Genomic DNA, 25,089 nt, shown 5'->3' with positions numbered 1-25,089 from the left:
CCCTCCCTCCCTCTCTCCCTCCATCCTTCCATCTCTCCATCCCTCTATTCCTCCATCCCTCCATCCCTCCATCCCTCCATCCCTCTATCCCTCCATCTCTCCAGGCCTTTTACTGAAACCCCTCCATCCCTCTATCCCTCCATCCCTCTATCCCTCTATCCTTCCATCTCTCCAGGCCTGTTTCTACAACCCCTCCATCCCTCCACCCCTCCCTCCCTCCCTCTCTCCCTCCATCCTTCCATCTCTCCATCCCTCCATCCCTCCATCCCTCTATTCCTCTATCTCTCCATCTCTCCATCCCTCCATCCCTCTATTCCTCCATCTCTCCATCTCTCCATCCCTCCATCCCTCTATTCCTCCATCCCTCCATCTCTCCATCTCTCCATCCCTCCATCTCTCCATCCCTCCATCTCTCCATCCCTCCATCTCTCCATCTCTCCATCCCTCCATCCCTCTATTCCTCCATCCCTCCATCTCTCCATCTCTCCATCTCTCCATCCCTCCATCTCTCCATCTCTCCATCCCTCCATCTCTCCATCTCTCCATCCCTCCATCCATCTTTCCCTCCATCTCTCTGTCTCTCCAGGCAATTACTACAAACTCCCCATCCCTCCAATCTATCCAACTTCTCTGTCCTCAACTCTCTGCATAATCTACTCAAAATTGTCTGCTGCTAAAATGTGTATCCTCCTTGATGGCTGTTTTGACAAACTGTCAAACTATCAAGCCTGTGTGCACAAAACTTTCCCCATAGCATCGTCAAACCTGACTGCTTCAATATGGTGTACTGAAATGTTCCCTGGGTGGTTGCGTTGTTGAAGGCTTGGTGGAAAAACTTACAAAGCAACTTCCAGAAAAATATTTGCCTCAGTCAGCAGAGTACCAATGCATATTTAACAGGGGCGGTGTATAGGCCCTATGCACCTGCCAAGAAGTTTTTGATATGAGGTCCCACACAGTCAACAAGAGTATAAGACTTACAGACTTCCTAATGTGTTTCCACTGTGCTTGGCTTGCAACAACTCTTGCCTACATTTCCTTGTTGGTTCATTCATGGTCAAATCAAATGATTCACTGTCTTGCTGGCCAACTACTGCATGTGATTCAAAACTGCAAAGTCAATCTTGTAGAAATGATAAAGCAATGTTTTATCTTTTTTTTTTCTCCGGCTGAAATAGCTACTGTAAACTGATAAATGCTAAATCACTCTCTCTTACTGTGATTGCTATCTGGTAGGAGGCTAGCTAGCATGTGAGGGTGTGATGATTGATTCAGAGTAACTTGTTCTCTCTCCTTCTCTCTTTCTCTCTCTTTCAATTTCAATTCAATTTAAGGTCTTTATTGCCATGGGAAACATGTGTCTACATTGCCAAAGCAAGTGAAATAGATAATAGTTTGTCGGTCTCTCTCTTTATGTTTCTCTCTGGTCAGAGTACAGTGATCTGATAAATCACTTTAATAAAGTCTGCAGAGGCTGTTAAAATACACACACACACACCGATAACACACACCGACACACACAGACACACCGATAACACACACCCTGATAACACAGACACATACACACACTGCAGAGGAGACAATATAGAGAGGCTGTTAATGCTTGCTACAGTAGCATTGATTACCATAGCAGCTAATCAACTACAGATAACATCAGAAGTAATCCTGTGGGGTATACTACAAAGCAGGATCAATGCGTTAGCCAGCTATCTTTGATATACAACCAGAAATAGCTACAGATTTTGTGGTTCATTAGGTTGTTGAGTTAATCAAGCCTATTTTAAGCTCATCTTTCTGAAAAATAAAAAGTTATTTCTAAATATTTAGCCAAGTTAGCTAGCTAAGTCAACGATATTGCTTTGTAGTATACCTCTCTGATCTTTTGTCATATGGAAACGTTTGCTCTCCCCTGGGGATATATATCCTGTAACAGGAAACGTTTGATCTTCCCTGGGGATATATATCCTGTAACAGGAAACGTTTGATTTTCCCTGGGGATATATATCCTGTAACAGGAAATGTTTGATTTTCCCTGGGGATATATATCCTGTAACAGGAAATGTTTGATCTTCCCTGGGGATATGTATCCTGTAACAGGAAACGTTTGATCTTCCCTGGAGATATGTATCCTGTAACAGGAAACGTTTGATTTTCCCTGGAGATATATATCCTGTAACAGGAAACGTTTGATCTTCCCTGGGGATATGTATCCTGTAACAGGAAACGTTTGATCTTCCCTGGAGATATATATCCTGTAACAGCAGAGTCAGATCAACAGAGATAATAGAGAAGGTCATCCATTCCTTAATAACTTTTTGAAGGCTTTTCCTTTTTTTTCCTTTTTTTTTATTGATTTGCTGATGTACACTACTTTTGACCAGAACTTGAGAATAGAGTGTCATTTGGGATGCAACTTTGGTGACGACAGTCTATGGAATGACTTAAGTTTGAAAATCCATTTGGTTTTTCCCACCCCTCGCAACTTGATAAAGCCAATACTTTACTGTGATATACCGTAATGGAGAAATATAAATGTGGAATTGTCATAGGGCTCTGGTCAAAAGTAGTGCACTATGTAGGGAATACATTTCCATTTGGAACGCACCCAGGCTACAGTATATACAATGAGTTCTCACAAAGGAGAAAACATGTAAAAAACTTAAGTAGGCTTAGAAATATGAAGGAGAACATGTTCTATAATGGTGTGGATTTATGAAACAACTTCCTATAATACCATCTCTGGGATTCATAGGAAATATCTATTTATCTAGTATAATGATTTATATAATATAATGATTTATATAATATAATGATTTATCTAATACAATGATTTAAATAATATAATGATTTATCTAATATAATGATTTAAATAATATAATGATGTATCTAATATAATGATGTATCTAATATAATGATGTATCTAATATAACGATGTATCTAATATAATGATGTATCTAATACAATGATTTATCTAATATAATGATTTATCTAATATAATGATTTAACTAATATAATGACTTATCTAATATAATGATGTATCTAATATAATGGTGTATCTAATATAATGATGTATCTAATATAATGATTTATATAATATAATGATGTATCTAATATAATGATTTATATAATATAATGATTTATCCAATATAATGATTTATCTAATATAATGATTTATCTAATATAATGATTTGTGTAATATAATGATTGATCTAATATAACGATTGATCTAATATAATGATTTATTGATATATAATGATTTATCTAATATAATGATTTATCTAATATAATGATTTATCTATTATAATGATTTATCTATTATAATGATTTATATAATATCATGATTTAAATAATATAATGATTTATCCAATATAATGATTTATATAATATAATGATTTATCGATAAATGATGATTTATCTATATATAATGATTTATCGAAATATAATTATTTATCTTATATAATGATTTATATAATATAATGATTTATAGATATATAATGATTGTGTATTACATTGATTTATCGATATATAATGATTTGTCCAATATAATGATTTATCTAATATAATGATTTATCTATTATAATGATTTATCGAATATACTGATTTATCGATATATAATGATTTAACTAATATAATGATTTATCTAATATCATGATTTATCTAATATAATGATGTATCCAATATAATGATTTATATAATATAATGATTTATCTAATATAATGATGTATCTAATATAATGATTAGTATAATATAATGATTTATCTAATATAACGATTGATCTAATATAATGAATAGTATAATATAATGATTTATCTAATATAACGATTAATCTAATATAATGATTAGTATAATATAATGATTTATCTAATATAATGATGTATCTAATATAATGATTAGTATAATATAATGATTTATCTAATATAATGATGTATCTAATATAATGATTAGTATAATATAATGATTTATCTCAGATAATGATTTATCTAATATAATGGTGTGTATTTATGAAACAGCTATACTGTCTACATTTATGTTTTAGTCTTTTATTTATCTATTTATCTCAGACAACCTCTAGGAAGAAGATATTCAATCTTTAGAGATCATCTGATGTTTAATACATGTATTTACTATATTCGCAAAAAACCTCCAGGATATTTTGCCAGCATTTATCACAATTTTCTTCTATTTAGTTTGACCTTGTCAGTAAATCCCTGTCTCACTCGCCAGTGAATTGAATATTGCAGAGGAATGGAGAAAAAAAAACAATGCTGAAATCAGATACGTACAGTATGTGTTCTTAATGGAACCTACTAGAGCCCTATGGTCCCTAGTCAGAAGTAGTGCATTATAAAGGGAATAGGGTGCCATTAAGGATACAGTCCAAGTGTATTCTTTCTGCCAGTTGACCTTGAAGAGGATGGAGAAGAGATCAATGGCGTGTGATATAACAGAGAGACAACAAGACATTGGTAGAAACACACTGTGTGTGTGTCTACAGTGGGGAGAACAAGTATTTGATACACTGCCGATTTTGCAGGTCTTCCTACTTACAAAGCATGTAGAGGTCTGTAATTTTTATCATAGGTACACTTCAACTGTGAGAGACGGAATCTAAAACAAAAATCCAGAAAATCATATTGTATGATTTTTAAATAATTAATTTGCATTTTATTGCATGACATAAGTATTTGATCACCTACCAACCAGTAAGAATTCCGGCTCTCATAAGACCTGTTAGTTTTTCTTTAAGAAGCCCTCCTGTTCTCCACTCATTACCTGTATTAACTGCACCTGTTTGAACTCGTTACCTGTATAAAAGACACCTGTCCACACACAATCAAACAGATTCCAACCTCTCCACAATGGCCAAGACCAGAGAGCTGTGTAAGGACATCAGGGATAAAATTGTAGACCTGCACAAGGCTGGGATGGGCTACAGGACAATAGGCAAGCAGCTTGGTGAGAAGGAAACAACTGTTGGCGCAATTATTAGAAAATGGAAGAAGTTCAAGATGACGGTCAATCACCCTCGGTCTGGGGCTCCATGCAAGATTTCACCTCGTGGGGCATCAATGATCATGAGGAAGGTGAGGGATCAGCCCAGAACTACACGGCAGGACCTGGTCAATGACCTGAAGAGAGCTGGGACCACAGTCTCAAAGAAAACCATTAGTAACACACTACGCCGTCATGGATTAAAATCCTGCAGCGCACGCAAGGTCCCCCTGCTTAAGCCAGTGCATGTCCAGGCCTGTCTGAAGTTTGCCAATGACCATCTGGATGATCCAGAGGAGGAATGGGAGAAGGTCATGTGGTCTGATGAGACAAAAATAGAGCTTTTTGGTCTAACTCCACTCGCCGTGTTTGGAGGAAGAAGAAGTATGAGTACAACCCCAAGAACACCATCCCAACCGTGAAGCATGGAGGTGGAAACATCATTCTTTGGGGATGCTTTTCTGCAAAGGGGACAGGACGACTGCACCGTATTGAGGGGAGGATGGATGGGGCCATGTATCGCGAGATCTTGGCCAACAACCTCCTTCCCTCAGTAAGAGCATTGAAGATGGGTCGTGGCTGGGTCTTCCAGCATGACAACGACACGAAGCACACAGCCATGGCAACTAAGGAGTGGCTCCGTAAGAAGCATCTCAAGGTCCTGGAGTGGCCTAGCCAGTCTCCAGACCTGAACCCAATAGAAAATCTTTGGAGGGAGCTGAAAGTCCGTATTGCCCAGCGACAGCCCCGAAACCTGAAGGATCTGGAGAAGATCTGTAGGGAGGAGTGGGCCAAAATCCCTGCTGCAGTGTGTGCAAACCTAGTCAAGAACTACAGGAAACGTATGATCTCTGTAATTGCAAACAAAGGTTTCTGTACCAAATATTAAGTTCTGCTTTTCTGATGTATCAAATACTTATGTCATGCAATAAAATGCAAATTAATTACTTAAAAATCATACAATGTGATTTTCTGGATTTTTGTTTTAGATTCCGTCTCTCATAGTTGAAGTGTACCTATGATAATAATTACAGACCTCTACATGCTTTGTAAGTAGGAAAACCTGCAAAATCGGCAGTGTATCAAATACTTGTTCTCCCCACTGTATGTTTCTATCATTCTGATGTCTCAGTACAGACCTGTCAGTAATGCCTCTACACACAATGGGTCACATGGGTGTGATGGTCAGGTGTGTGTTCACTGTTGAACAACATTGTTCTCTGCTACCATTTAATTTGCTGCTAATTAAACCTCGGGCGGCATTAATGAGGTCTCACAGAGAAACTGGGATGAGGGATGGCTGGATGGAGGGAGGAGAGGAATAGAGGGAGTGGTCTGTTGGTTAGAATGTACAATCAACTTACACAAACAATTTACAGGAAATGCCTGGCGTGTAACAACAGGCTATAACAACTGGAGAGAACTAGACTATATCAACTGGAGAGAACTAGACTATAACAACTGGAGAGAACTAGACTATAACAACTGGAGAGAACTAGACTATAACAACTGGAGAGAACTAGACTATATCAACTGGAGAGAACTAGACTATAACAACTGGAGAGAACTAGACTATAACAACTGGAGAGAACTAGACTATAACAACTGGAGAGAACTAGACTATAACAACTGGAGAGAACTAGACTATATCAACTGGAGAGAGACTATAACAACTGGAGAGAACTAGACTATAACAACTGGAGAGAACTAGACTATATCAACTGGAGAGAACTAGACTATATCAACTGGAGAGAACTAGACTATAACAACTGGAGAGAACTAGACTATAACAACTGGAGAGAACTAGACTATAACAACTGGAGAGAACTAGACTATATCAACTGGAGAGAACTAGACTATATCAACTGGAGAGAACTAGACTATAACAACTGGAGAGAACTAGACTATAACAACTGGAGAGAACTAGACTATAACAACTGGAGAGAACTAGACTATAACAACTGGAGAGAACTAGACTATAACAACTGGAGAGAACTAGACTATAACAACTGGAGAGAACTAGACTAGAACAACTGGAGAGAACTAGACTAGAACAACTGGAGAGAACTAGACTAGAACAACTGGAGAGAACTAGACAATAACAACTGGAGAGAACTAGACTATAACAACTGGAGAGAACTAGACTATAACAACTGGAGAGAACAAGACTATAACAACTGGAGAGAACTAGACTATAACAACTGGAGAGAACTAGACTATAACAACTGGAGAGAACTAGACTATAACAACTGGAGAGAACTAGACTATAACAACTGGAGAGAACAAGACTATAACAACTGGAGAGAACTAGACTAAAACAACTGGAGAGAACTAGACTATAACAACTGGAGAGAACTAGACTATAACAACTGGAGAGAACTAGACTATAACAACTGGAGAGAACTAGACTATAACAACTGGAGAGAACTAGACTAGAACCACTGGAGAGAGACTATAACACCCGGAGAGAACTAGACTATAACAACTGGAGAGAACTAGACTATAACAACTGGAGAGAGACTATAACAACTGGAGAGAACTAGACTATAACAACTGGAGAGAGACTATAACAACTGGAGAGAACTAGACTATAACAACTGGAGAGAACTAGACTATATCAACTGGAGAGAACTAGACTATAATAACTGGAGAGAACTAGACTATAACAACTGGAGAGAACTAGACTATAACAACTGGAGAGAACTAGACTATAACAAATGGAGAGAACTAGACTATAACACCTGGAGAGAACTAGACTATAACAACTGGAGAGAACTAGACTATAACAACTGGAGAGAACTAGACTATAACAACTGGAGAGAACTAGACTATAACAACTGGAGAGAACTAGACTATAACAACTGGAGAGAACTAGACTATAACAACTGGAGAGAACTAGACTATAACAACTGGAGAAAACTAGACTATAACAACTGGAGAGAACTAGACTATATCAACTGGAGAGAACTAGACTATAATAACTGGAGAGAACTAGACTATAACAACTTGAGAGAACTAGACTATAACAACTGGAGAGAACTAGACTATATCAACTGGAGAGAACTAGACTATAACAACTGGAGAGAGACTATAACAACTGGAGAGAACCAAACTATAACAACTGGAGAGAACTAGACTATATCAACTGGAGAGAACTAGACTATAACAACTGGAGAGAACTAGACTATAACAACTGGAGAGAACTAGACTATAACAACTGGAGAGAGACTATAACAACTGGAGAGAACTAGACTAGAACAACTGGAGAGAGACTATAACAACTGGAGAGAACTAGACTAGAACAACTGGAGAGAGACTATAACAACTGGAGAGAACTAGACTATAACAACTGGAGAGAACTAGACTATAACAACTGGAGAGAACTAGACTATAACAACTGGAGAGAACTAGACTATAACAACTGGAGAGAGACTACAACAACTGGAGAGAACTAGACTATAACAACTGGAGAGAGACTATAACAACTGGAGAGAACTAGACTATAACAACTGGAGAGAGACTATAACAACTGGAGAGAACTAGACTATAACAACTGGAGAGAACTAGACTATAACAACTGGAGAGAACTAGACTATAACAACTGGAGAGAACTAGACTATAACAACTGGAGAAAACTAGACTATAACAACTGGAGAGAACTAGACTATAACAACTGGAGAGAACTAGACTATAACAACTGGAGAGAACTAGACTATAACAACTGGAGAGAACTAGACTATAACAACTGGAGAGAACTAGACTATAACAACTGGAGAGAACTAGACTATAACAACTGGAGAGAACTAGACTATAACAACTGGAGAGAACTAGACTATAACAACTGGAGAAAACTAGACTATAACAACTGGAGAGAACTAGACTATAACAACTGGAGAGAACTAGACTATAACAACTGGAGCGAACTAGACTATATCAACTGGAGAGAACTAGACTATAACAACTGGAGAGAACTAGACTATAACAACTGGAGAGAGACTATAACAACTGGAGAGAGACTATAACAACTGGAGAGAACTAGACTAGAACAACTGGAGAGAGACTATAACAACTGGAGAGAACTAGACTAGAACAACTGGAGAGAGACTATAACAACTGGAGAGAACTAGACTATAACAACTGGAGAGAACTAGACTATAACAACTGGAGAGAACTAGACTATAACAACTGGAGAGAACTAGACTATAACAACTGGAGAGAACTAGACTATAACAACTGGAGAGAACTAGACTATAACAACTGGAGAGAGACTATAACAACTGGAGAGAACTAGACTATAACAACTGGAGAGAGACTATAACAACTGGAGAGAACTAGACTATAACAACTGGAGAGAGACTATAACAACTGGAGAGAACTAGACTATAACAACTGGAGAGAACTAGACTATAACAACTGGAGAGAACTAGACTATAACAACTGGAGAGAACTAGACTATAACAACTGGAGAGAACTAGACTATAACAACTGGAGAGAACTAGACTATAACAACTGGAGAGAACTAGACTATAACAACTGGAGAGAACTAGACTATAACAACTGGAGAGTACTAGACTATAACAACTGGAGAGAACTAGACTATAACAACTGGAGAGAACTAGACTATAACAACTGGAGAGAACTAAACTATAACAACTGGAGAGAACTAGACTATAACAACTGGAGAAAACTAGACTATAACAACTGGAGAGAACTAGACTATAACAACTGGAGAGAACTAGACTATATCAACTGGAGAGAACTAGACTATAACAACTGGAGAGAGACTATAACAACTGGAGAGAACCAAACTATAACAACTGGAGAGAACTAGACTATATCAACTGGAGAGAACTAGACTATAACAACTGGAGAGAACTAGACTATAACAACTGGAGAGAACTAGACTATAACAACTGGAGAGAGACTATAACAACTGGAGAGAACTAGACTAGAACAACTGGAGAGAGACTATAACAACTGGAGAGAACTAGACTATAACAACTGGAGAGAGACTATAACAACTGGAGAGAACTAGACTATAACAACTGGAGAGAACTAGACTATAACAACTGGAGAGAGAATACAACAACTGGAGAGAACTAGACTATAACAACTGGAGAGAGACTATAACAACTGGAGAGAACTAGACTATAACAAATGGAGAGAGACTATAACAACTGGAGAGAACTAGACTATAACAACTGGAGAGAACTAGACTATAACAACTGGAGAGAACTAGACTATAACAACTGGAGAGAACTAGACTATAACAACTGGAGAGAACTAGACTATAACAACTGGAGGGAACTAGACTATAACAACTGGAGAGAACTAGACTATAACAACTGGAGAGTACTAGACTATAACAACTGGAGAGAACTAGACTATAACAACTGGAGAGAACTAGACTATAACAACTGGAGAGAACTAGACTATAACAACTGGAGAGAACTAGACTATAACAACTGGAGAGAACTAGACTATAACAACTGGAGAGAACTAGACTATAACAACTGGAGAAAACTAGACTATAACAACTGGAGAGAACTAGACTATAACAACTGGTGAGAACTAGACTATAACAACTGGAGAGAACTAGACTATAACAACTGGAGAGAACTAGACTATAACAACTGGAGAGTACTAGACTATAACAACTGGAGAGAACTAGACTATAACAACTGGAGAGAACTAGACTATAACAACTGGAGAGAACTAGACTATAACAACTGGAGAGAACTAGACTATATCAACTGGAGAGAACTAGACTATAACAACTGGAGAGAACTAGACTATAACAACTGGAGAGAACTAGACTATAACAACTGGAGAGAGACTATAACAACTGGAGAGAACTAGACTAGAACAACTGGAGAGAGACTATAACAACTGGAGAGAACTAGACTATAACAACTGGAGAGAGACTATAACAACTGGAGAGAACTAGACTATAACAACTGGAGAGAACTAGACTATAACAACTGGAGAGAACTAGACTATAACAACTGGAGAGAACTAGACTATAACAACTGGAGAGAACTAGACTATAACAACTGGAGAGAACTAGACTATAACAACTGGAGAGAACTAGACTATAACAACTGGAGAGAACTAGACTATAACAACTGGAGAGAACTAGACTATAACAACTGGAGAGAACTAGACTATAACAACTGGAGAGAACTAGACTATAACAACTGGAGAGTACTAGACTATAACAACTGGAGAGAACTAGACTATAACAACTGGAGAGAACTAGACTATAACAACTGGAGAGAACTAAACTATAACAACTGGAGAGAACTAGACTATAACAACTGGAGAAAACTAGACTATAACAACTGGAGAGAACTAGACTATAACAACTGGAGAGAACTAGACTATATCAACTGGAGAGAACTAGACTATAACAACTGGAGAGAGACTATAACAACTGGAGAGAACCAAACTATAACAACTGGAGAGAACTAGACTATATCAACTGGAGAGAACTAGACTATAACAACTGGAGAGAACTAGACTATAACAACTGGAGAGAACTAGACTATAACAACTGGAGAGAGACTATAACAACTGGAGAGAACTAGACTAGAACAACTGGAGAGAGACTATAACAACTGGAGAGAACTAGACTAGAACAACTGGAGAGAACCTATAACAACTGGAGAGAACTAGACTATAACAACTGGAGAGAACTAGACTATAACAACTGGAGAGAGACTACAACAACTGGAGAGAACTAGACTATAACAACTGGAGAGAGACTATAACAACTGGAGAGAACTAGACTATAACAACTGGAGAGAGACTATAACAACTGGAGAGAACTAGACTATAACAACTGGAGAGAACTAGACTATAACAACTGGAGAGAACTAGACTATAACAACTGGAGAGAACTAGACTATAACAACTGGAGAGAACTAGACTATAACAACTGGAGAGAACTAGACTATAACAACTGGAGAGTACTAGACTATAACAACTGGAGAGAACTAGACTATAACAACTGGAGAGAACTAGACTATAACAACTGGAGAGAACTAGACTATAACAACTGGAGAGAACTAGACTATAACAACTGGAGAGAACTAGACTATAACAACTGGAGAGAACTAGACTATAACAACTGGAGAAAACTAGACTATAACAACTGGAGAGAACTAGACTATAACAACTGGTGAGAACTAGACTATAACAACTGGAGAGAACTAGACTATAACAACTGGAGAGAACTAGACTATAACAACTGGAGAGTACTAGACTATAACAACTGGAGAGAACTAGACTATAACAACTGGAGAGAACTAGACTATAACAACTGGAGAGAACTAGACTATAACAACTGGAGAGAACTAGACTATATCAACTGGAGAGAACTAGACTATAACAACTGGAGAGAACTAGACTATAACAACTGGAGAGAACTAGACTATAACAACTGGAGAGAGACTATAACAACTGGAGAGAACTAGACTAGAACAACTGGAGAGAGACTATAACAACTGGAGAGAACTAGACTAGAACAACTGGAGAGAGACTATAACAACTGGAGAGAACTAGACTATAACAACTGGAGAGAACTAGACTATAACAACTGGAGAGAACTAGACTATAACAACTGGAGAGAACTAGACTATAACAACTGGAGAGAGACTACAACAACTGGAGAGAACTAGACTATAACAACTGGAGAGAGACTATAACAACTGGAGAGAACTAGACTATAACAACTGGAGAGAGACTATAACAACTGGAGAGAACTAGACTATAACAACTGGAGAGAACTAGACTATAACAACTGGAGAGAGACTATAACAACTGGAGAGAGACTATAACAACTGGAGAGAACTAGACTATAACAACTGGAGAGAACTAGACTATAACAACTGGAGAGAACTAGACTATAACAACTGGAGAGAACTAGACTATAACAACTGGAGAGAACTAGACTATAACAACTGGAGAGAACTAGACTATAACAACTGGAGAGTACTAGACTATAACAACTGGAGAGAACTAGACTATAACAACTGGAGAGAACTAGACTATAACAACTGGAGAGAACTAGACTATAACAACTGGAGAGAACTAGACTATAACAACTGGAGAGAACTAGACTATAACAACTGGAGAGAACTAGACTATAACAACTGGAGAGAACTAGACTAAAACAACTGGAGAGAACTAGACTATAACAACTGGAGAGAACTAGACTATAACAACTGAAGAGAACTAGACTATAACAACTGGATAGAGACTATAACAACTGGAGAGAACTAGACTATAAAAACTGGAGAGAACTAGACTATAACAACTGGAGAGAACTAGACTATATCAACTGGAGAGAACTAGACTATAACAACTGAAGAGAACTAGACTATAACAACTGGAGAGAGACTGTAACAACTGGAGAGAGACTATAACAACTGGAGAGAACTAGACTATAACAACTGGAGAGAGACTATAACAACTGGAGAGAACTAGACTATAACAACTGGAGAGAACTAGACTATAACAACTGGAGAGAACTAGACTATAACAACTGGAGAGAACTAGACTATAACAACTGGAGAGAACTAGACTATAACAACTGGAGAGTACTAGACTATAACAACTGGGGAGAACTAGACTATAACAACTGGAGAGAACTAGACTATAACAACTGGAGAGAACTAGACTATAACAACTGGAGAGAACTAGACTAGAACAACTGGAAAGAACTAGACTATAATAACTGGAGGGAACTAGACTATAACAACTGGAGAGAACTAGACTATAACAACTGGAGAGAACTGGACTATAACAACTGGAGATAACTAGACTATAACAACTGGAGAGAACTAGACTATAACAACTGGAGAGAACTAGACTATATCAACTGGGGAGAACTAGACTATAACAACTGGAGAGAACTAGACTATAACAACTGGAGAGAACTAGACTATATCAACTGGAGAGAACTAGACTATAACAACTGGAGAGAACTAGACTATAACAACTGGAGAGAACTAGACTATAACAACTGGAGAGAACTAGACTATATCAACTGGAGAGAACTAGACTATAACAACTGGAGAGAACTAGACTATAACAACTGGAGAGAACTAGACTATAACAACTGGAGAGAACTAGACTATAACAACTGGAGAGAACTAGACTATATCAACTGGAGAGAACTAGACTATAACAACTGGAGAGAACTAGACTATAACAACTGGAGAGAACTAGACTATAACAACTGGAGAGAACTAGACTATATCAACTGGAGAGAGACTATAACAACTGGAGAGAACTAGACTATAACAACTGGAGAGAACTAGACTATAACAACTGGAGAGAACTAGACTATAACAACTGGAGAGAACTAGACTATAACAACTGGAGAGAGACTATATCAACTGGAGAGAACTAGACTATAACAACTGGAGAGAACTAGACTATAACAACTGGAGAGAACTAGACTATAACAACTGGAGAGAACTAGACTATAACAACTGGAGAGAACTAGACTATAACAACTGGAGAGAACTAGACTATAACAACTGAAGAGAACTAGACTATAACAACTGGAGAGAACTAGACTATAACAACTGGAGAGAACTAGACTATATCAACTGGAGAGAGACTATAACAACTGGAGAGAACTAGACTATAACAACTGGAGAGAACTAGACTATAACAACTGGAGAGAACTAGACTATAACAACTGGAGAGAACTAGACTATAACAACTGGAGAGAACTAGACTATAACAACTGGAGAGAACTAGACTATATCAACTGGAGAGAACTAGACTATAACAACTGGAGAGAGACTATATCAACTGGAGAGAACTAGACTATAACAACTGGAGAGAACTAGACTATAACAACTGGAGAGAACTAGACTATAACAACTGGAGAGAACTAGACTATAACAACTGGAGAGAACTAGACTATAACAACTGAAGAGAACTAGACTATAACAACTGGAGAGAACTAGACTATAACAACTGGAGAGAACTAGACTATAACAACTGGAGAGAACTAGACTATATCAACTGGAGAGAGACTATAACAACTGGAGAGAACTAGACTATAACAACTGGAGAGAACTAGACTATAACAACTGGAGAGAACTAGACTATAACAACTGGAGAGAACTAGACTATAACAACTGGAGAGAACTAGACTATAACAACTGGAGAGAACTAGACTATATCAACTGGAGAGAACTAGACTATAACAACTGGAGAGAACTAGACTATAACAACTGGAGAGAACTAGACTATAACAACTGGAGAGAACTAGACTATAACAACTGGAGAGAACTAGACTATAACAACTGGAGAGAACTAGACTATAACAACTGGAGAGAACTATACTATATCAACTGGAGAGAACTAGACTATGACAACTGGAGAGAACTAGACTATAACAACTGGAGAGAACTAGACTATAACAACTGGAGAGAGACTATAACAACTGGAGAGAACTAGACTATAACAACTGGAGAGAACTAGACTATAACAACTGGAGAGAACTAGACTATAACAACTGGAGAGAACTAGACTATAACAACTGGAGAGAACTAGACTATAACAACTGGAGAGAACTAGACTATAACAACTGGAGAGAACTAGACTATAACAACTGAAGAGAACTAGACTATAACAACTGGAGAGAACTAGACTATAACAACTGGAGATAACTAGACTATAACAACTGGAGAAAACTAGTCTATAACAACTGGAGAGAGACTATAACAACTGGAGAGAACTAGACTATAACAACTGGAGAGAGACTATAACAACTGGAGAGAGACTATAACAACTGGAGAGAACTAGACTATAACAACTGGAGAGAGACTATAACAACTGGAGAGAACTAGACTATAACAACTGGAGAGAACTAGACTATAACAACTGGAGAGAACTAGACTATAACAACTGGAGAGAGACTATATCAACTGGAGAGAACTAGACTATAACAACTGGAGAGAACTAGACTATAACAACTGGAGAGAACTAGACTATAACAACTGGAGAGAACTAGACTATAACAACTGGAGAGAACTAGACTATAACAACTGAAGAGAACTAGACTATAACAACTGGAGAGAACTAGACTATAACAACTGGAGAGAACTAGACTATAACAACTGGAGAGAACTAGACTATATCAACTGGAGAGAGACTATAACAACTGGAGAGAACTAGACTATAACAACTGGAGAGAACTAGACTATAACAACTGGAGAGAACTAGACTATATCAACTGGAGAGAACTAGACTATAACAACTGGAGAGAACTAGACTATAACAACTGGAGAGAACTAGACTATATCAACTGGAGAGAACTAGACTATAACAACTGGAGAGAGACTATATCAACTGGAGAGAACTAGACTATAACAACTGGAGAGAACTAGACTATAACAACTGGAGAGAACTAGACTATAACAACTGGAGAGAACTAGACTATAACAACTGGAGAGAACTAGACTATAACAACTGAAGAGAACTAGACTATAACAACTGGAGAGAACTAGACTATAACAACTGGAGAGAACTAGACTATAACAACTGGAGAGAACTAGACTATATCAACTGGAGAGAGACTATAACAACTGGAGAGAACTAGACTATAACAACTGGAGAGAACTAGACTATAACAACTGGAGAGAACTAGACTATAACAACTGGAGAGAACTAGACTATAACAACTGGAGAGAACTAGACTATAACAACTGGAGAGAACTAGACTATATCAACTGGAGAGAACTAGACTATAACAACTGGAGAGAACTAGACTATAACAACTGGAGAGAACTAGACTATAACAACTGGAGAGAACTAGACTATAACAACTGGAGAGAACTAGACTATAACAACTGGAGAGAACTAGACTATAACAACTGGAGAGAACTATACTATATCAACTGGAGAGAACTAGACTATGACAACTGGAGAGAACTAGACTATAACAACTGGAGAGAACTAGACTATAACAACTGGAGAGAGACTATAACAACTGGAGAGAACTAGACTATAACAACTGGAGAGAACTAGACTATAACAACTGGAGAGAACTAGACTATAACAACTGGAGAGAACTAGACTATAACAACTGGAGAGAACTAGACTATAACAACTGGAGAGAACTAGACTATAACAACTGGAGAGAACTAGACTATAACAACTGAAGAGAACTAGACTATAACAACTGGAGAGAACTAGACTATAACAACTGGAGAGAACTAGACTATAACAACTGGAGAAAACTAGTCTATAACAACTGGAGAGAGACTATAACAACTGGAGAGAACTAGACTATAACAACTGGAGAGAGACTATAACAACTGGAGAGAGACTATAACAACTGGAGAGAACTAGACTATAACAACTGGAGAGAGACTATAACAACTGGAGAGAACTAGACTATAACAACTGGAGAGAACTAGACTATAACAACTGGAGAGAACTAGACTATAACAACTGGAGAGAACTAGACTATAACAACTGGAGAGAACTAGACTATAACAACTGGAGAGAACTAGACTATAACAACTGGAGAGAGACTATAACAACTAGAAAGAACTAGACTATAACAACTGGAGAGAACTAGATTATAACAACTGGAGAGAACTAGACTATAACAACTGGAGAGAACTAGACTATATCAACTGGAGAGAACTAGACTATAACAACTGAAGAGAACTAGACTATAACAACTGGAGAGAACTAGACTATATCAACTGGAGAGAACTAGACTATAACAACTGGAGAGAACTAGACTATAACAACTGGAGAGAACTAGACTATAACAACTGGAGAGAACTAGACTATAACAACTGGAGAGAACTAGACTAGAACAACTGGAGAGAACTAGACTATAACAACTGGAGAGAACTAGACTATAACAACTGGAGAGAACTAGACTATAACAACTGGAGAGAACTAGACTATAACAACTGGAGAGAACTAGACTATAACAACTGGAGAGAACTAGACTATAACAACTGGAGAGAACTAGACTATAACAACTGGAGAGAACTAGACTATAACAACTGGAGAGAACTAGACTATAACAACTGGAGAGAACTAGACTATAACAACTGGAGAGAACTAGACTATAACAACTGGAGAGAACTAGACTATATCAACTGGAGAGAACTAGACTATAACAACTGGAGAGAGACTATAACAACTGGAGAGAACCAAACTATAACAACTGGAGAGAACTAGACTATATCAACTGGAGAGAACTAGACTATAACAACTGGAGAGAACTAGACTATAACAACTGGAGAGAACTAGACTATAACAACTGGAGAGAGACTATAACAACTGGAGAGAACTAGACTAGAACAACTGGAGAGAGACTATAACAACTGGAGAGAACTAGACTAGAACAACTGGAGAGAACCTATAACAACTGGAGAGAACTAGACTATAACAACTGGAGAGAACTAGACTATAACAACTGGAGAGAGACTACAACAACTGGAGAGAACTAGACTATAACAACTGGAGAGAGACTATAACAACTGGAGAGAACTAGACTATAACAACTGGAGAGAGACTATAACAACTGGAGAGAACTAGACTATAACAACTGGAGAGAACTAGACTATAACAACTGGAGAGAACTAGACTATAACAACTGGAGAGAACTAGACTATAACAACTGGAGAGAACTAGACTATAACAACTGGAGAGAACTAGACTATAACAACTGGAGAGAACTAGACTATAACAACTGGAGAGAACTAGACTATAACAACTGGAGAGAACTAGACTATAACAACTGGAGAGAACTAGACTATAACAACTGGAGAGAACTAGACTATAACAACTGGAGAGAACTAGACTATAACAACTGGAGAGAACTAGACTATAACAACTGGAGAGAACTAGACTATAACAACTGGAGAAAACTAGACTATAACAACTGGAGAGAACTAGACTATAACAACTGGAGAGAACTAGACTATAACAACTGGAGAGAACTAGACTATAACAACTGGAGAGAACTAGACTATAACAACTGGAGAGAACTAGACTATAACAACTGGAGAGAACTAGACTATAACAACTGGAGAGAACTAGACTATAACAACTGGAGAGAACTAGACTATAACAACTGGAGAGAACTAGACTATATCAACTGGAGAGAACTAGACTATAACAACTGGAGAGAACTAGACTATAACAACTGGAGAGAACTAGACTATAACAACTGGAGAGAGACTATAACAACTGGAGAGAACTAGACTAGAACAACTGGAGAGAGACTATAACAACTGGAGAGAACTAGACTAGAACAACTGGAGAGAGACTATAACAACTGGAGAGAACTAGACTATAACAACTGGAGAGAACTAGACTATAACAACTGGAGAGAACTAGACTATAACAACTGGAGAGAACTAGACTATAACAACTGGAGAGAGACTACAACAACTGGAGAGAACTAGACTATAACAACTGGAGAGAGACTATAACAACTGGAGAGAACTAGACTATAACAACTGGAGAGAGACTATAACAACTGGAGAGAACTAGACTATAACAACTGGAGAGAACTAGACTATAACAACTGGAGAGAACTAGACTATAACAACTGGAGAGAGACTATAACAACTGGAGAGAACTAGACTATAACAACTGGAGAGAACTAGACTATAACAACTGGAGAGAACTAGACTATAACAACTGGAGAGAACTAGACTATAACAACTGGAGAGAACTAGACTATAACAACTGGAGAGAACTAGACTATAACAACTGGAGAGTACTAGACTATAACAACTGGAGAGAACTAGACTATAACAACTGGAGAGAACTAGACTATAACAACTGGAGAGAACTAGACTATAACAACTGGAGAGAACTAGACTATAACAACTGGAGAGAACTAGACTATAACAACTGGAGAGAACTAGACTATAACAACTGGAGAGAACTAGACTAAAACAACTGGAGAGAACTAGACTATAACAACTGGAGAGAACTAGACTATAACAACTGAAGAGAACTAGACTATAACAACTGGATAGAGACTATAACAACTGGAGAGAACTAGACTATAAAAACTGGAGAGAACTAGACTATAACAACTGGAGAGAACTAGACTATATCAACTGGAGAGAACTAGACTATAACAACTGAAGAGAACTAGACTATAACAACTGGAGAGAGACTGTAACAACTGGAGAGAGACTATAACAACTGGAGAGAACTAGACTATAACAACTGGAGAGAGACTATAACAACTGGAGAGAACTAGACTATAACAACTGGAGAGAACTAGACTATAACAACTGGAGAGAACTAGACTATAACAACTGGAGAGAACTAGACTATAACAACTGGAGAGAACTAGACTATAACAACTGGAGAGTACTAGACTATAACAACTGGGGAGAACTAGACTATAACAACTGGAGAGAACTAGACTATAACAACTGGAGAGAACTAGACTATAACAACTGGAGAGAACTAGACTAGAACAACTGGAAAGAACTAGACTATAATAACTGGAGAGAACTAGACTATAACAACTGGAGAGAACTAGACTATAACAACTGGAGAGAACTGGACTATAACAACTGGAGAGAACTAGACTATAACAACTGGAGAGAACTAGACTATAACAACTGGAGAGAACTAGACTATAACAACTGGAGAGAACTAGACTATAACAACTGGAGAGAACTAGACTATAACAACTGGAGAGAACTAGACTATATCAACTGGAGAGAACTAGACTATAACAACTGGAGAGAACTAGACTATAACAACTGGAGAGAACTAGACTATAACAACTGGAGAGAACTAGACTATATCAACTGGAGAGAACTAGACTATAACAACTGGAGAGAACTAGACTATAACAACTGGAGAGAACTAGACTATAACAACTGGAGAGAACTAGACTATAACAACTGGAGAGAACTAGACTATATCAACTGGAGAGAACTAGACTATAACAACTGGAGAGAACTAGACTATAACAACTGGAGAGAACTAGACTATAACAACTGGAGAGAACTAGACTATATCAACTGGAGAGAGACTATAACAACTGGAGAGAACTAGACTATAACAACTGGAGAGAACTAGACTATAACAACTGGAGAGAACTAGACTATAACAACTGGAGAGAACTAGACTATAACAACTGGAGAGAGACTATATCAACTGGAGAGAACTAGACTATAACAACTGGAGAGAACTAGACTATAACAACTGGAGAGAACTAGACTATAACAACTGGAGAGAACTAGACTATAACAACTGGAGAGAACTAGACTATAACAACTGGAGAGAACTAGACTATAACAACTGAAGAGAACTAGACTATAACAACTGGAGAGAACTAGACTATAACAACTGGAGAGAACTAGACTATATCAACTGGAGAGAGACTATAACAACTGGAGAGAACTAGACTATAACAACTGGAGAGAACTAGACTATAACAACTGGAGAGAACTAGACTATAACAACTGGAGAGAACTAGACTATAACAACTGGAGAGAACTAGACTATAACAACTGGAGAGAACTAGACTATATCAACTGGAGAGAACTAGACTATAACAACTGGAGAGAGACTATATCAACTGGAGAGAACTAGACTATAACAACTGGAGAGAACTAGACCATAACAACTGGAGAGAACTAGACTATAACAACTGGAGAGAACTAGACTATAACAACTGGAGAGAACTAGACTATAACAACTGAAGAGAACTAGACTATAACAACTGGAGAGAACTAGACTATAACAACTGGAGAGAACTAGACTATAACAACTGGAGAGAACTAGACTATATCAACTGGAGAGAGACTATAACAACTGGAGAGAACTAGACTATAACAACTGGAGAGAACTAGACTATAACAACTGGAGAGAACTAGACTATAACAACTGGAGAGAACTAGACTATAACAACTGGAGAGAACTAGACTATAACAACTGGAGAGAACTAGACTATATCAACTGGAGAGAACTAGACTATAACAACTGGAGAGAACTAGACTATAACAACTGGAGAGAACTAGACTATAACAACTGGAGAGAACTAGACTATAACAACTGGAGAGAACTAGACTATAACAACTGGAGAGAACTAGACTATAACAACTGGAGAGAACTATACTATATCAACTGGAGAGAACTAGACTATGACAACTGGAGAGAACTAGACTATAACAACTGGAGAGAACTAGACTATAACAACTGGAGAGAGACTATAACAACTGGAGAGAACTAGACTATAACAACTGGAGAGAACTAGACTATAACAACTGGAGAGAACTAGACTATAACAACTGGAGAGAACTAGACTATAACAACTGGAGAGAACTAGACTATAACAACTGGAGAGAACTAGACTATAACAACTGGAGAGAACTAGACTATAACAACTGAAGAGAACTAGACTATAACAACTGGAGAGAACTAGACTATAACAACTGGAGATAACTAGACTATAACAACTGGAGAAAACTAGTCTATAACAACTGGAGAGAGACTATAACAACTGGAGAGAACTAGACTATAACAACTGGAGAGAGACTATAACAACTGGAGAGAGACTATAACAACTGGAGAGAACTAGACTATAACAACTGGAGAGAGACTATAACAACTGGAGAGAACTAGACTATAACAACTGGAGAGAACTAGACTATAACAACTGGAGAGAACTAGACTATAACAACTGGAGAGAGACTATATCAACTGGAGAGAACTAGACTATAACAACTGGAGAGAACTAGACTATAACAACTGGAGAGAACTAGACTATAACAACTGGAGAGAACTAGACTATAACAACTGGAGAGAACTAGACTATAACAACTGAAGAGAACTAGACTATAACAACTGGAGAGAACTAGACTATAACAACTGGAGAGAACTAGACTATAACAACTGGAGAGAACTAGACTATATCAACTGGAGAGAGACTATAACAACTGGAGAGAACTAGACTATAACAACTGGAGAGAACTAGACTATAACAACTGGAGAGAACTAGACTATATCAACTGGAGAGAACTAGACTATAACAACTGGAGAGAACTAGACTATAACAACTGGAGAGAACTAGACTATATCAACTGGAGAGAACTAGACTATAACAACTGGAGAGAGACTATATCAACTGGAGAGAACTAGACTATAACAACTGGAGAGAACTAGACTATAACAACTGGAGAGAACTAGACTATAACAACTGGAGAGAACTAGACTATAACAACTGGAGAGAACTAGACTATAACAACTGAAGAGAACTAGACTATAACAACTGGAGAGAACTAGACTATAACAACTGGAGAGAACTAGACTATAACAACTGGAGAGAACTAGACTATATCAACTGGAGAGAGACTATAACAACTGGAGAGAACTAGACTATAACAACTGGAGAGAACTAGACTATAACAACTGGAGAGAACTAGACTATAACAACTGGAGAGAACTAGACTATAACAACTGGAGAGAACTAGACTATAACAACTGGAGAGAACTAGACTATATCAACTGGAGAGAACTAGACTATAACAACTGGAGAGAACTAGACTATAACAACTGGAGAGAACTAGACTATAACAACTGGAGAGAACTAGACTATAACAACTGGAGAGAACTAGACTATAACAACTGGAGAGAACTAGACTATGACAACTGGAGAGAACTATACTATATCAACTGGAGAGAACTAGACTATGACAACTGGAGAGAACTAGACTATAACAACTGGAGAGAACTAGACTATAACAACTGGAGAGAGACTATAACAACTGGAGAGAACTAGACTATAACAACTGGAGAGAACTAGACTATAACAACTGGAGAGAACTAGACTATAACAACTGGAGAGAACTAGACTATAACAACTGGAGAGAACTAGACTATAACAACTGGAGAGAACTAGACTATAACAACTGGAGAGAACTAGACTATAACAACTGAAGAGAACTAGACTATAACAACTGGAGAGAACTAGACTATAACAACTGGAGAGAACTAGACTATAACAACTGGAGAAAACTAGTCTATAACAACTGGAGAGAGACTATAACAACTGGAGAGAACTAGACTATAACAACTGGAGAGAGACTATAACAACTGGAGAGAGACTATAACAACTGGAGAGAACTAGACTATAACAACTGGAGAGAGACTATAACAACTGGAGAGAACTAGACTATAACAACTGGAGAGAACTAGACTATAACAACTGGAGAGAACTAGACTATAACAACTGGAGAGAACTAGACTATAACAACTGGAGAGAACTAGACTATAACAACTGGAGAGAACTAGACTATAACAACTGGAGAGAGACTATAACAACTAGAAAGAACTAGACTATAACAACTGGAGAGAACTAGATTATAACAACTGGAGAGAACTAGACTATAACAACTGGAGAGAACTAGACTATATCAACTGGAGAGAACTAGACTATAACAACTGAAGAGAACTAGACTATAACAACTGGAGAGAACTAGACTATATCAACTGGAGAGAACTAGACTATAACAACTGGAGAGAACTAGACTATAACAACTGGAGAGAACTAGACTATAACAACTGGAGAGAACTAGACTATAACAACTGGAGAGAACTAGACTAGAACAACTGGAGAGAACTAGACTATAATAACTGGAGAGAACTAGACTATAACAACTGGAGAGAACTAGACTATAACAACTGGAGAGAACTAGACTATAACAACTGGAGAGAACTAGACTATAACAACTGAAGAGAACTAGACTATAACAACTGGAGAGAACTAGACTATAACAACTGGAGAGAACTAGACTATAACAACTGGAGAGAACTAGACTATAACAACTGGAGAGAGACTATAACAACTGGAGAGAACTAGACTATAACAACTGGAGAGAGACTATAACAACTGGAGAGAACTAGACTATAACAACTGGAGAGAACTAGACTATAACAACTGGAGAGAACTAGACTATAACAACTGGAGAGAACTAGACTATATCAACTGGAGAGAACTAGACTATAACAACTGAAGAGAACTAGACTATAACAACTGGAGAGAACTAGACTATATCAACTGGAGAG

Source organism: Salvelinus alpinus, chromosome 4 (assembly GCF_045679555.1).
Source record: "Salvelinus alpinus chromosome 4, SLU_Salpinus.1, whole genome shotgun sequence".
Classification (NCBI taxonomy): Eukaryota; Metazoa; Chordata; class Actinopteri; order Salmoniformes; family Salmonidae; genus Salvelinus; species Salvelinus alpinus.
This window is presented reverse-complemented; position numbering follows the sequence as displayed.